This window comes from Pseudophryne corroboree, chromosome 4 (assembly GCF_028390025.1).
Source record: "Pseudophryne corroboree isolate aPseCor3 chromosome 4, aPseCor3.hap2, whole genome shotgun sequence".
Lineage (NCBI taxonomy): Eukaryota > Metazoa > Chordata > Amphibia > Anura > Myobatrachidae > Pseudophryne > Pseudophryne corroboree.
Window position 1 is genome coordinate 115,241,148 of NC_086447.1, and position 16,072 is coordinate 115,257,219.

General features: G+C 44.8%; 1 long non-coding RNA gene across 2 annotated transcripts in view; it reads right to left on the reverse strand.

Annotated features, from left to right (window-relative positions):
* Positions 1–957: 957 nt before the first annotated feature.
* LOC134911153 (uncharacterized) overlaps positions 958–16,072 on the reverse strand; it is a 359,931-nt gene continuing 344,816 nt past the window's right edge. For both annotated transcript variants that reach the window (XR_010176358.1, XR_010176359.1), the window contains exon 6: positions 958–1,094. This is a non-coding gene — a long non-coding RNA (uncharacterized LOC134911153). The remainder of the gene's footprint in view (positions 1,095–16,072) is intronic.

Sequence of the window (16,072 nt, forward strand, 5' to 3'; positions counted from 1 at the left end):
TCCAGAAAGGTGCACAGGAAAATCTGTGAGGTTGTTCTACCGTAATTCATCCATGGAAAATGATTACGGGGCTTACATTGTCTGCTGGCTTACAAATTAGTATTTTATTTATAGTTTTTGGTGTTTTTTTATATGGTCATGGCCTTGGGGGGGATGAGGGGAGGGACCAATGGAATCTTTTGCCCTGAGCACCGCAAAGTCTAGAACCGGCTCTGACTGTAGACCATGCAACAATATTATTTATTATTATTACCAGTTATTTATATAGCGCACACATATTCCGCAGCACTTTACGGAGAATATTTGGCCATTCACCGCAGTCCCTGCCCCAGTGGAGCTTACAATCTATATTCCCTACCACATGTACACACATTCACACTAGGGTCAATTTTTGTTGGAAGCCAATTAACCTGCCAGTATATTTTGGGATTGTGGGAGGAAACCAGAGTACCCAGAGGAAACCCACGTAAGTACGGGGAGAATATACAAACTCCGCACAGTTAGATGCATGGTGGGAATCGAACCCATGACCTCAGTGCTGTGAGGCAGTAATGCTAACCATTACATTATCCGTACTCTTATTCGTATAGTTGCCCTTCTTTGTACACTGTCTAATGTGTCTATATGCTTCTGGAGATATGGACTGCAGAATTGAAGACAGTATTCTAGATGAGGCCGCACCAATGACCTATACAGTGGCATTATTACTTCTTTCTTTCTGCTGCTGATTCCTCTCCTATTGTAGCCAAGCATCTAACTAGCCTTCCTCATTGCTTTCTTACATTGCTTACCTGCCTTTAAGTGAAATAGTGACTCCTAGATCCCTTTCCTCCTCAGTAGTTTCCAGTATAGTGCCATTAATACTATATTTAGCCTTTGGGATTTTGAGACCCAAATGGAGGATTTTGCATTTTTTGGCATTAAACTGTAATTGCCACACTCTTGACCATTTACCTCCTTTCTTTTTAATTGATGTACAGTATTGTCATCCTCGTTTTGATGCCTCAACATTTATCTGCTCTAATTGTTTTCTTTTTATGATTATTAAGTGTTCTTCCTTCTGTTTTCTTATACTCTTTATGTCGCTTGTACCACTGCAGAACAAATAGAAAACTAAGTAGGCATAAAAAAAATACATTCAGCATAAGAAAAACTCCAAAACCTGATTTCACCGCAGCTTGTATTAAATTTATTTTCAGTCTAACTTCATTTGTATCTTTTATTCCACGGACATTATTGAGTCCCCACTGACTCAATCTGTCTTTGGTTTTCTGTGCCGATTGCAGTGCTGAGCGAGTTCTTATCCCTTCTAAACGCTGTGTGTATTGTTTTAACCTATGTTATGTCTTTTGGAATATTACTTCTGCTTTAACCATATGAATAATGGCATTGGAATGTGACTGTGCGGTTTTATCTAATGCCAGCGCTTGTCTGTAATTTTCACCTTCAAGTGTATTTTGATAAATTACAAATGTTTTGCCTCTTGCACTTCCCTTTCTTCAATGCTTCATTCTGACTGCGAGTGGCTGTTGGTGTCCGGGTATGTCATCCGTTTTCTATGCGTATTCCCCAAACTTGCAGTTTCTGACAGTAAAATGATATTTCCACATGATAACTGGTCACACTGCTGGATTACAGCCGCGAAGTCCGGGACAGAGCTTAATCTGTTTCAGTTTTGCTTGATTCAGCTGTGATGACTCACTATTCAGCATGTAAAGTGGGGTTTCAAGCATATTAAGACGCTATGGAAGGGTAATAGATCTCAGGGGCTTTTTGTTCTTGGTCTTTTTGTTAAAATGAAGCGGGAAGGGGGGGGGTGCGAAAGCAGCAAATAGATCACTATAACAGTTGAGATTTACATTGGGCCTAAATCAGAGAGGTAAATTTACTAAAATGGGAGTTCTATTTAAGATGGGATGTTGTCAATAGCAACCAATCAGATTCTACTTCTCATTTATCTAGCACCTTTTAGAAGATAATACCTGGAATCTGATTGGTTGCTATGGGCAACATCCCATCTTAAATAGAACGCCCATTGTAAACTTACTCCAGAGTCGTACGCTAATGCAATTGCAATTCTCTATGTGAAGTTGCCGCTCAGGAATGAAAACAACCACCCACCAGAACGATCTCAAACCCATTCGCATCCTACATGCTACAAAGGGGAACATTGGCTGTGCGAGTAGGTCTATGGCTACGCACACTTGCCGTGGCAGTAGCGACGCAGGAGCCGTGTTTCTTTGTGTACAAGATCGCAGCTGATGTGAGATACATGCCCGAAAACAGCCATGATGCGCCTGCGATTTTGCCGCCACCCCTTGTTACCACCCCCAAACGGTCACTTCCTGTCAACCACTCTGCAAAAAAATCCTCACTGCCAGCGCAATCACAAAGACACCTTTAAACATGCGCAGTACGATCGCAGCGCATGAGCAGTATGCTGATAATCACTCCATTGCAAAAATATCGGCATTGCTTTCAGCTCTGAGTTGGGCCCATAGATACAAAAATGTTTACGTAGAACCAGACTTTAAATAAGAATGGTGGAAATAACAGAATTTAGACCCTTTTTACAAGAGTTGTATATCCCAGTTGGCATTAGAAAAGATATCTAGTAAATGTTGAATACGAGAGGGGGAAGCTATCTCAGCAAGAAAGGGGGCGTGTCATGGCTGAAGTGTGGGGCGTGATGGCGCAATCGCGGCCCCACACTAGTTGTACAATGATGTGATTATGAGAATTGTGAAGTCGGGTGCGGGGCCATGATGATGCAATTCAACGCAAATCGCCTCATTGCCGTCTGGCAAATTATCACAGGGAGTGGGGCCATAATATTTACAGAGCTCCAACCCCATCCCACCCACTTGCCACCTCCTCGTATATCTCCCGGAGTTATTGTGTCCAATGTTTGCAAGTATGGTGTACACAGTGGGGGTCATTCCGAGTTGATCGTAGCTGTGCTAAATTTAGCACAGCTACGATCATGTTCCCAGACATGCGGGGGGACGCCCAGCACAGAGCTAGTCCGCCCCGCATGTCTGTTTTGCCCCCCCCCCCCCCACAAGTACAAAAGCATCGCACAGCGGCGATGCTTTTGTACTTGTTAAGTAACTCCCGGCCAGCGCAGCTCCTGCGGCTGGCCGGGAGTTGCTCGTCGCTGCCCCTGGACACAGCGGCTGCGTGTGACGTCACGCAACCGCTGCGGCCCGCCCCCCGCACGGTCCGGCCACGCCTGCGTTGGCCGGACCGCGCCCCTAAAACGGCAGCCAAATGCCGCCGTGCCGCCCCCTCCCGCCCAGTGACCGCCTCTGCCTGTCAATCAGTCAGAGGCGATCGCTAGGGAACGACAGCCTTAGGCCGTCCGGCATGCACCGGCGTACTGCGGCGCCAGCGCATGTGCAGTTCCGACCCGATCGCTGCGCTGCGATAAACTGCAGCGAGCGATCGGGTCGGAATGACCCCCTGTATACTTACCTCACCAACACCTAAAGTAAGCAGTGTACTGTATTTTGACACACACACCTAGATGCATCATCGCTTGGAAAGTGATAAAATGGAGAGTGAAAAAGTACCAGCCAATCAGCTCCTAACTGACATTTTTCAAACACAGCCTGTGACATGGCAGGTAGGACCTGATTGGCTGGCACTGTTTCCCTCTCCATTTTATCACTTTCCAAGCGATGATGCATCTAGCCCATTTTGTGTTAAGAGATTTAATTTGACTACAACCCCTGCATCCAAACGGCGTTCTCAATACGTGAGAGCATCGAACTGCTAAGAATTTAAAGATAATACAGAGCTCCATGGGGTCAGAGACAGGATACTGGTTTGGGCCACCTAATGACCCCTCTCTTTGTCCAAAAAGTAGGTAAACAAATGGTCATTGGACACTTCAGTCACCTCTTGGCCCTTGGCAAGAGCGATGGTGGATTAATAGATGATCCGGCTCTGACATCAAAAGAATTACCCATTGAAAATATTAGTGAGGTGAGTGTGTTGTATGTTTATATGAATGTGTATCTGCCCAAAACAGATTCGGAATTGTCCTCATAGAAAGAGGGAGAACTTCAGGATGATTGTGACCTATATGATTCAGGGAGAGATGCATCAAACTAGGGCAGGTTTAGAATTTGGCCATAGCAACCAATCAGATTCTAGCTAACATTATGTGGATACCTAAGTAGATGAGATGATTAGTGGCCGTAGACTGTCAGGCTTTTGACATGACAGATGTGGAGGAGGCTTAGGCTTCTGCAGGAGATAGCTGCAGGAAGAAGAATATTTATTTTCCATCATTTGCTCAGTCGTCTGAATTGGTGGGCCAACCATGGTTGATAAAAGAAGTTTCTTATATCGCATTGGTTTGCTCTAGTTTATCTTTTACCACCAAGGTAATGGCCTCCATAGTATGGCCAGAGTTCTAGAATCAAACTGGTATATTTTGGATTATTATTATCCTTTATTTATATGGCGCCACAAGGGTTCCGCAGCGCCCAATTACAGAGTACATAAATAATCAAACAGGAAAACAGCAACTTACAGTTGATGACAGTATAGGACAAGTACAGGGTAAATAAACATAGTTGCATCAGCAGATGACACTGGAATAAGTATCAGGTGGCAGAAGACTGATGGATTTGGTGCAGTGGAAGATTATTAAAGTAAGAAAGGATAAGCACATGAGGGAAGAGGACCCTGCTCGTGAGAGCTTACATTCTAAAGGGGAGGGGTAGACAGACAGGAGTGACACAGATGGGGTACATAGAGAGCGTAGAACAGAGGGTTAGGATGAGATTTGGCTGGGTTTGGTGAAGAAGTGGGTCTTGAGAGCCCGTTTGAAGTTTTGTAGAGAGGTGGAGAGTCTGAGGGGGAGGGGTAGGGAATTCCAAAGAAGTGGTGCAGCACGTGAAAAATCTTGGAGGTAGGAGTGGGAGGAAGTAATCCGTAGGCAGGAGAGTCGGTGTGCATTAGCAGAGCGAAGAGGACGGGTGGGAGTGTAAAGGGAGATAAGGTCAGAGATGTAGATGGGAGAGGAGTGGGTGAGGGCTTTGTAAGCGAGTGTGAGAAGCTTGAAATGGATTCTGAAAGGGAAGGGGAGCCAGTGAAGGTCTAGTAAGAGAGGAGAGGTAGACGTAGTGCGTTTGGTGAGGAAGATGAGCTGGGCAGCAGCATTGAGGATAGATTGGAGTGGAGAGAGGTATTTGTCAGGAATGCCAGTCAGGAGCAGATTACAGTAGTCCAGTCTGGAGATGACCAGTGAGTGGATAAGAGTCTTAGTAGCATCCTGGGTCAGAAAGGGTCTGATCCAGGAAATATTTTTTAGATGAAAATGGCAGGTTTGTGAGAGGTGCTGAATGTGTGGTTTGAAGGAGAGGGAGGAGTCAAGGATTACTCCAAGACAGCGCACTTGGGGGCTAGAGGAGATAGCAGTGCCATCAATAGTTAATAAGATTGTAGGAGGTGAGGTTATGCGGGAGGGAGGGAAGATGATCAGCTCGGTCTTAGACATGTTAAGTTTAAGAAAGCGCTGGGACATCCAGGAAGAGGTAGCAGAGAGACAGTTGGAGATACGAGTGAGGAGAGCAGAGGAGAAGTCTGGAGAGGAAAGATAGATTTGGGTGTCATCAGCATAGAGATGATATTGGAAACCAAAAGAACTAATGAGCTTACCTAGTGAGGACGTATAGAGAGAGAAGAGAAGAGGACCAAGGACAGAACCTTGGGGTACCCCTACAGTTAGTGTAAGTGAGGGGGAGGTGGAGTCATGAGAGGAGACAGAGAAAGAATGGTCAGAAAGGTAGGAGGACAGCCAAGAGAGGGCAGTGTCACGCAGACCAATGGAGGGAAGAATTTGCAGTAGGAGAGGATGGTCCACAGTGTCAAAAGCAGCAGAGAGATCAAGTAGAATAAGTATAGAGTAGTGTCCCTTAGATTTAGCAGCATGGAGGTCATTGCATACTTTTGTAAGGGCAGTTTCAGTGGAGTGGAGAGGACGGAAGCCAGACTGGAATGGGTCAAGCAGTGAGTGTGAGGAAAGAAAGGAAGTAAGGCGGTTGTAGACAATACGCTCATGGAGTTTGGAGGCAAAAGGGAGGAGAGAGATGGGTCGGTAGTTGGAGAGAGTGTTTGGATCAAGTGTAGGTTTTTTAAGAATAGGAGAGATGAGTGCATGCTTGAAGGCAGAGGGGACAGTGCCTGATGAGAGGGATAGATTGAGAAGGTGGGAAAGATGGGAACAAGCAGAAGGAGAGAGGTAGCGGAGGAGGCGGGATGGGATAGGGTCAAGTGGGGAGGTGGTGAGGGGACAGGAATGAATGAGGGCCATGACTTCCTCTCCAGATGCATGGGAGAAAGATGTCAGAGTAGGTGCGAGGTATGGGGAGGGTTGGTAAGGGATGGGAGAAAGCTGGTTACTGATGGACTGGTGTGATGTCCTGACGTATGGAGTCAATTTTGGATGTGAAGTAAGTGGCAAAGTCAAGAGCAGAGAGTGAGGAAGGGAGACGAGGTGGGCAGAGGAGTGAGTTGAGAGTGGCAAAGAGGCGCCGGGGGTTGGAAGACTGGGAGGAGATGAGGTTCTTGAAGTATGACTGTTTTGCAAGAGAAAGGGCAGCACTGAAGGATGAGAGCATAAGTTTGAAATGGAGGAAGTCTGCCTTAGAGCGTGATTTCCTCCAGTGCCGCTCAGCAGTACGTGAGCATTTTTGCAGATATCTGGTGCATTTGGTGTGCCAGGGTTGAGGTGTTAATTTGAGAGGGTGAATAGTGGTTGGTGGAGCAACAGAGTCAAGAGCAGAAGTAAGGGATGCATTGTATGTGGAAGTGGCTTGTTCAGGGCATGAGAGAGAGAGAATAGGGGAGAGAAGTGAGTCAAACAGGGAGGAAAGGAATGTGGTGTCAATAGCTTCAATGTTACGCTTAGTGATGGTAGCCTTAGGAGGTAGAGATGGGGAAGTCGAGAGAGATAGGTTAAAGGAGAGCAGGTGGTGGTCAGAGAGGGGAAATGGGGAGTTGGAAAAATCAGAAATATCACAGCGGTGAGTGAAGACCAGATCCAGTGAGCTCCCATTCACATGGGAGGGTGAGGAGGTCCACTGGGAGAGACCAAGTGAAGAGGTGAGGTTAAGGAGTTTAGAGGCAGGGGATTGTGTGGGGATGTCAATAGGGATGTTGAAATCGCCTAGGATAATGGGGGAATGTCAGAAGAGAGGAAGTGAGGAAGCCAGGAAGCAAAGTTGTCGATGAATTTGGAAGCAGTGCCAGGGGGGCGGTAAATGACAGCTACTCTAAAATGGACTGGTTGGAAGAGGCGTATGGCATGGACCTCAAATGTAGAGAATGTAAGGGATGGTTCTGGTGGTATGAGTTGGTAGGAGTAACTAGAAGGTAAAAGGACCCCAACACCACCCCCATGGCGACCCCCAGGTCGGGGTGTGTGTGTGAATGTGAGGCCCCCAGCAGAGAGAGCAGCAGGAGAAGTAGTGTCAGAGGGCGTAATCCAAGTTTCAGTAATGGCTAGTAGGTGTAGGGAGTTGGAAATGAAAAGGTCATGAGTGGGGACCAGTTTGTTACAAACAGATCTGGCATTCCAGAGGGCACAAGATAGGGGGTATGAGTTTGTGGGAGAGATGTGAATGAGATTATCAGGGTTGCTGTAGCGATGAGGTGAGATTAACTTTGAGGGCAGGGATGATGAGAGAGTAGTGATGTTACGGGTGCCTGAGCTAGGAGGGGAAACTGCTGGAGGTGGGCAGGGAGGGAGGTCAGTGTGATGTGGATGGGGATATGGGGAGGTGACAGGGAAGGGAGAGATGGAGCAGGGCTGAGTTGTGGGTTAGAAGGACCATGGGGCAGAGGTAAATGAAAGTGGGGTAACAGGAAAGGAGGGGGAAGGAAACAGAGGGATGGAGAGGAGGTGTAGGAGACTAGGGGGGAAGGATAAAGATACATTATTAGGTAGACACTGAGTGATGTGGGGAGTATAAGAAAGCCTTGACATAGTGTTAAGTAGGTAAATAGGTTGAGGGAAAGTGGAAGTAGGAGAGGAGACTGTAAGGGAATCAGAGCAGAAGAATTGCAGAAATGCAGGTGAGAAAAGCAGTGTAGTCTCAATGGGTGTAGATTTAGTATGAAATGAGTCAAAAACGTAGATAAAGTGGGTGCAGAAATGTATTTGTATTTAATGCAAATCCAAATCCAAACTGGTTCCCGGGCAGAGTATGTTGTTCCTGGGTTTAATTTTCAGTATAATACCATGTGTTGCATGCTTATCTTCTATATATTAATAGCAGAAGTACAACTATTATGAGTAACATATTTCTATGATGCCATTGTCTGAGTAGGGTGCATCATATACCAAATTAAAGGTCTGTAGATTTGCAGAATAATATTGGCATTGTAAATGGTTGCTTCATTTCAGAGTTACGTGGCAAAACATTCTCCTGCCATTTACAGTTAATCACCATTGTGCTCTGGAAACTGTGACAGTTGGTGAACTCTCCCTGTGCACCTGCTGGGTGACCTGGAACATGTGACCTGCTGGATGGTCTGGAAACTGTGACAGTTATTTGCAGCCACCCACTAGGAAAGGAGTTTTCAAAATTTGACTCCTAAGGGGATGGAAAGGGGGTAAAATTTTCCACCAAGCAATCCTTTGCCCCAGGTTGAAACTGGGCACATCAGCTAGTATTTAATTACTTGAGCCAATAAAGCACCTTGGAGGTCATTCCGAGTTGTTCGCTCGCAAGGCGATTTTAGCAGAGTTGCTCACGCTAAGCCGCCGCCTACTGGGAGTGAATCTTAGCATCTTAAAATTGCGAACGACGTATTCGCAATTTTGCGATTACAAACTTCTTAGCAGTTTCAGAGTAGCTTCAGACTTACTCGGCATCTGCGATCAGTTCAGTGCTTGTCGTTCCTGGTTTGACGTCACAAACACACCCAGCGTTCGCCCAGACACTCCTCCGTTTCTCCGGCCACTCCTGCGTTTTTTCCGGAAACGGTAGCGTTTTTTCCCACACGCCCATAAAACGGCCTGTTTCCGCCCAGTAACACCCATTTCCTGTCAATCACATTCCGATCGCCAGAACGATGAAAAAGCCGTGAGTAAAAATCCTAACTGCATAGCAAATTTACTTGGCGCAGTCGCAGTGCGAACATTGCGCATGCGCATTAAGCGGAAAATCGCTGCGATGCGAAGATTTTTACCGAGCGAACAACTCGGAATGAGGGCCCTTGTGTTTTCTCTGAAAAGGAGCAGACTAGAGATCCGCATGAAAGTGTATAACAGGCCATCCATACAGCATGAAAACTGCTGAACTTATGTAACAAAGTGTAGAGAAATGATTTCATACATGGATAACACATCAATGGGGATGAAAACAAAAATCCGCGCTGTACGCAAGTGACAGAAATCCGACCAATTCTAATTTACAACTGGCTGTCTAGATTGTAAAATATAAGTGCATCAGCACAGCATGAAATAACGATTTAAGTTGCTATGAATTGGGCTTTAGTACATGCCTGGTTTTATGTTTCAGACACAGACAGTAAAGCTTTTTTTTGTAATGTTCTATCTGTCATCAGTGTGTGATTCAGACCACATCCTGCTCATTTGTATTTCCTGTGAAACGCGCTATAGAGCAGCAGCTGACCTACCAGATGAGAACATACATTATTACATCAGCTGAGACTTTATAACACAGAGATATGCATAGTTCATTCTCTAAGCAGCTAATAGATTAAATGCTGGGTGAGGCCCCCTTTGTCCGAGAGGGCACTTCTTCTAAACATCGGCTGCAACAAAATACAAAATAAAAAGGATCTTGATTTTATAAATGGCGATTTGACGTGATTAGCATTGCAAATTGCCAAGAAGGAGGCCTGATTTCTACTAATGGATGTATTGTTTTGAATCAATCTATTGTCACTGTCTGTGCTACTCGTGTGTAGGAGGAGAGAACACAGAGGGTTATATTCCAGCAAATTATCTCTCAGCTGCTTCCATTATTTCATTATAGTGCTGAAATAGCCAGGATTTTTTAAATGCGTGTTCCAGAATTTTTTCTTCTTCTTTCTGTCATTTTCTTTGTAGAAAGCGACACAAGATCATTCATGTGAATAATGTCAGTGTTGTTGGGTGCCACTTTTCATTTTATTGTACAGTTAATATGAAGGTTTCCTGGCATTTAATATTTTTGAAAGAAAATATTAACTCTTTTAATGTCACGCAGTGATGTACTTATACTTAGAGTCAGATATTGATACACAAAATTGTTCTCCGTATCTCTTGCTCCTTCTAACCAGCACTTATGGTCAGGACACCAAAGGAGGGGGGGGCACCTCCCGTGTCCAGCCTCCAGTGCCCCTTGTGCACCACACAGCGCCAGCCCTTCTATTTTTTTCTAATTTTTTGGAGAGGGCATCATAGGCAAACGCAGGGCGGTTTCCAGTTGCCTGGAAACCCCCCTCCCCCTGGCAAGTGGCTCAAAAGGTACAACAATAGCAATGGTATATAATACGATTACTAGAGCTGTCGCCACATCATACAGTTTTAGGGACAGAGTAGAGCTGCTGCACATGCCTAGTGGTAGCAGCTTCTTCTGCCAAGTTTGCTGTTTGTGTGGATCTGAGTCCTCAATCAGTGCACTGGACCAGAGAGTAGCTACCAGGAAGAAGAGACCGGAGCCTTACCATGAGGTGGAAGAATTTATTTATTATAGTACGTTTAACCTTTTTCTGACCAATTATCTTATTTATATTAGTTAAATATGGTTGATCCAGCCTATACTATAGATCATCTATAGTGTTAATTATTAATACTGTATTCCATACATTATACAGTGTATAAATAGACCAATGTTTACATGTATGTCCAGGGTTGTATTAGGTTCTTATACCACTACCCCAGACTCCCATATTTGCTCCAATGTTCCGCAGAGTGGGAGATAGTGGATTGCATTTGGAAACCCCCCTCTAGAAATCCTGCGTTTGCCACTGGGCATGGTTACGCCTCCCCCCATCCACAGTTCATGATTAGGGCAAGGATTTCTAGGACATGTCATTTTTTTCCCCCTGATCATTATTTTCATTTCTTAGCAAATATTACACATATTCCCAAATTTTCTGAGTAATCTTGGAATAAAAACAAGTTTTAGGGAAATGACGCTGTAGGTAAAATGCTATTGTTTTACAGAGGGTGTGGTTATTATACTCTTGCATACAATACATTCTGGATCACCCAGACATCCAGCATGCACTGATGATGGTGTAAAGGCGTGGCTAAAACATGGGGGTGTGGCTATGTTCCAATTTAAAAATTCTCCATTAACACAGTTTATTAACGGCGGATGAGCAAGGCATATTTTTAGATTTTATGTGATTCCCCTGTTCATGTGGCATCATTTTAGAAGTTGTGTCTGTCTCCCCTTTGCTCTGCAGGCATATAAAAGCAAGGCTTGACTGGCCCATAGGAGTACAGGGGAAACCTCTGGTGGGCCCTGAAGGGTTAGCTCTTCTGTCTTTGTAAATATTACTTTTTATATGATCAATTTCCTTATAATAGTTACAGTGTAAAAGTGAATATTTCTACTTCCCTAATGAAGGGTTAAACATGCTATATGAATTGTTATGTGTTTGAATAGACACGTACGCACTCTCTACAAGATGCCTTTGTCTGTTCATATAATATAAGGCTTGTGTGTGTCTTATCTTCAAGGACAATTACATACCAGATCAAAACTGTTACTTCTGTGTGTTACTAAAATATCCTGCATGTAATGTCGTATGCTACTTCTATTTATCCAATCATATGCTTGCACATATTGTATACACCCATGTTTCTTTTCTATATAGTACGCTGTAATTTATTAAATAAACAGTGTGAATCTTTACTGCTTGTGTTGTGCATGTAACTGATAGCATGAAGGTTTACACTCCCAGACGTCTGAGAGGCCATCACATCGAGGGTTAAAGAATATAAGGGCAGATCCTTTCAGCTGGGGGCTATGTCCGCGATTCAGTGATCGTCCCTGAATGGTAAGATAGAGAATTTATTGTCTGTCTTTGCCATACAGGATTGCGGTCATACACTGAAGCTGAATCCGTGTCAGTGTTCCGGGAACACGTGACAAGGTAATATTTAAGTCCGGGACTTAATATTACGAAGTTTTATGTAAAAGCATAAAACAGGTATCAGGGATACCATAGAATCTTTAATGTCTGGGACTTAAAGATACGTCTGAGAAAGGACCAGGGGTCCAAGCGCAATTCTCCAAAGACGTCAGTATCTGGGATACTTAAAAAATAGACCTGGGGTCTATACGTAACGTAGATTATACCTCGATTTGATCGTCTATACTTGTATGTTTGTAGTGAGATAAGTTCTTATATTTGGTCCAGACGGCTGGTAAGTTTTCGTCTGCCAGATATCTTTACTCAAACACTTTTCTTGCTTCCTGTTTAAAACGCTGTATTTTTCTGACATCTTGTACGAATGGTAAGTATCGTACTCGTCAAAAGATTTCATGTTCTCACTATACAGATAATATTGTGATATTGTCAATGACTAATTAACTGGTTAAGCTGATGCATGTATAGTAAGTAGAGTGTTGTATATTTTAGATATTTTCTTTTAAAAGTTGTATTGTTGATTTATATTACTGTCTGACAATGGGCTCTAGTCAGAGTAAAAAACTACATATCCCCCGCCCCTCCCTGGTGAGACATGCAAGATGTATGTTGCCCGTAACTCTACCTCAGAGTATTACTTAGTTAACCCATGGGTGGATAATTTAGCGGGATGGACAGAGAAAGCAGGACAGGACCCATTCCTACGGGAAGGCAGTAATTACCTTTTCTATATGGAGATTTAAGAAAAAATGTCAGTTTCCAACAGCACAGAAGCGACGCTGCAGAGAAACTATAAATCTTTGAAATCCCTCTCCCTCCCCCTTGCATTCCAATGTATCCTGCGCTCAGAGACACAAATCTCTTGGCAGCAGTAACCCTTTCACACTAGATGGGATCGCCTCCAACTTCACTGCTGGAGGGTGCGTCCACTAGCTCTATCCCTAGCACCAATAACCCAGAGTTTAGATAATAGTAAAACACTGTCCCAAGCCCACTATTACCCTCGATGGCTGTATATCTTGTTTGCGCAAAGCTTGCAAAGGACGCAGCTATACACATATGAAGGAAGTCTTTAAAGCCTGTGCTTTTTTGCCTGTCGCTGTGGCTTGTAAACAGAAACCTTCATAGTCTGTTACTGCGTTTTGGAAAAGGTTTAAGGACTGCTGGACAGATGACGCTGGCTTACCTTTGCTTAACTCAGAAAGCTTACTCACTTCCCCACCCACTCATAACTATCAGAACTCCAGACGCTTTGACAGACAGAACCAACCCCGCAGTCAGGGAAGATTCCAAAGACCCCGCGCACTGACGGGGCCCGGAGGAGGGCATCCCAGCCTTTATTCAACTCTCCCGTCATAGTAAAGATTCACCTCTGCTGCCACTTATTATAAATGGAAGTAAAATTCCCTTTTTAGTGGACAGCGGTGCAACAACCAGTGTTTTGTGTTCTGACTTATGCAGTATCCCCTCTCACCAGAAAAGATAGAAGGTCTCCGCCCCATGATACAGCAATTCTTACAACAGGGTATTCTCAGACATATTGTATCACCATACTGTACTCCTGTGAACCCTGTTGCAAAAGCTGATGGCAGTATAAGATTTGTACAGAATCTCAGAGCGATCAATCAGCTAATTGTCCCAATTGCACCAATTGTTCCAGATGTAAACTCACTCATTTCTGCAATCCCTGCAGATGCTGCGTTCTTCTCTGTAATTGATTTGAAGAATGCCTTTTTTTCAGCATACCTGTAGATTCACAGACACAATTACTTTTGCCTTTTCTTTTGAGGGTAAACAACTTACCTGGTGCAGATTATTGACGCACCTGTTGTCTCCAGGCCACATTGAGGCCCTGGCAACCTCACCATGGTTCAGTCCTGCTACAGTATGCAGATGATCTGCTGCTCTGTAGTAAAACTGAGGAGGCCTGCCGAGAGGATGGTGTTTCATTACTAAACTGGCTTTGTGAATGTGGACACAAGGTGTCCAAAATAAAAATGCAATGGTGTAAAAAAAAGCATGTTGATTACTTAGGTTTTGTGCTCACTCAGGGAGAGAGGAAAGTCAGTCCACAACGCATACAGTCTGTATTGGGCCTGGTCACCCCAACTACCCAGAAGGAACTACTGTCCTTCCTGGGTATGGTAAATTACTGCAGACAGTGGATTTCTGATTGCTCCTATTATGATAACATTTTGAGACAAGCCACACTGAAGGACAAACCTAAAACTGTACAATGGTCACAAGAAATGTTAACTGCATATGAAAGTTTAAAATGTATGTTGATGAAAAGTCCGGCACTTGGCCTCCCCAATTATGTACTACCTTTCCATCTATATGCAAGGGACAATTGTAAAACCATGGCGGGGGTGCTCACACAGTTTCATGGAGGGAAGTTGCGCCCCGTGGCATTTTTTTCCCAAAGTCATGCCAGTGTCTGTGCAAGGTATGCCTGCCTGCCTCAGGGCTTTGGCAGCCTGTGCAATGGTTGCAGAAATGGCCACTACCCTCACTTTAGGCCACATCACAGTACTCCACACCACACATGATGTCCTGGCAATACTTAAAGGCTTACACACACAGCACATGTCAGCACAACGCCTTAGTGGATATGAAGTACTCCTTTTGAGTAACCCTACCCTTACCATCAAGTACACTGCTAGTTCTTCTGGCCCTGCACCCATTCTCAATGCCCTTTTAGGCTTGAAAGGTCCTGAGGATGAACCACCCGACCTACATGACTGTGCTGCTTCCATTGAAGCTGAAACTTCTCCCAGACTTGACATGTCTCCCGTTCCCATACCAGGCGCAGACATAGTTTTTGTTGACGGCTCATGTAGTAGGCCCAATGACAATACATACCAGGCTGGCTATGCCATTGTCACCCTCCCTGATACTGTGTTGGAAACCCTACCAATACCTTATCAGTCCGCGCAAGCTGCAGAACTCATTGCACTCATTAGAGCATGTCCCTCCCTTGACAACGTCCATCTGCTCACTCAACTTCAAGCTGCTGCGACTAATACTGATCTCTCCGACTGGACTTACCCAATTCTGCAGAAAAAATCCTAAATCAGGATTAATCTGCAAAGAGGGGAAACCCTGTATACCCCAGTCCAGTGCCCCTTTGCTCGTTGCCCAGTGCCGTGGTGTTGGTCACCGTGGTGAAGCCACAACACTCCTCCTACTAACCAATGATTTTTAAGTTACTAATGCCAAATCACTTGTGGACCAGTATGTTAGCAGATGCATCACTTGCCCCAGGAACAACCCTAATAAAGCTAAACACCAGCATCTTGAATACCCCACAAAAGACTCTAGGTTACTCCCCATTTGAAATACTAATGGGCAGGCCTTTTCCTACACCCTGGGCTAAGAAACCACTAGTAATACAGGAAGGAGATCTAGAACTCAGGTCCCTGATAACAAAACTGAATGAAATTGAACATGAGGTTGTTTGTAAAAACCCTTTGAATCCACAGGAACCTACACACCCCTTTAAAGTCGGAGACAGAGTCGTGGTGAAGGTGCTCCCCAGGAACAAGAGCCCAGGAGACTTCACCTATGGTCCAGAGACAGAGGTCGTAGCAGTTACCCGGACAGCAGTCCTGACAGAGGAAAGTCCTACCTGGATCCATGCATCCCGAGTAAAAAAGGTTCCTAGACCAGACCTAGAGAGGGAAGCAAGTGATTCCAGTGAGGTACGAACCGGGGCAGACAGCCCTGACCTCCCACCTAGCGAAGACAGAAGAACAGAAAACGATGAAGAACCTGCCCCCTATCTCTATCCTGGGGACTATCTCGATAGCCCTACTGGCCCTCATTCACCTCACAATATGTGAAGTCGACATCACACAAACAGATGGGGTCCCCACCTTGTGGTACAATTCCTCCAATACACACGTAGCCACATACATCCTTGATTATTTCATGTTCCCTAAAC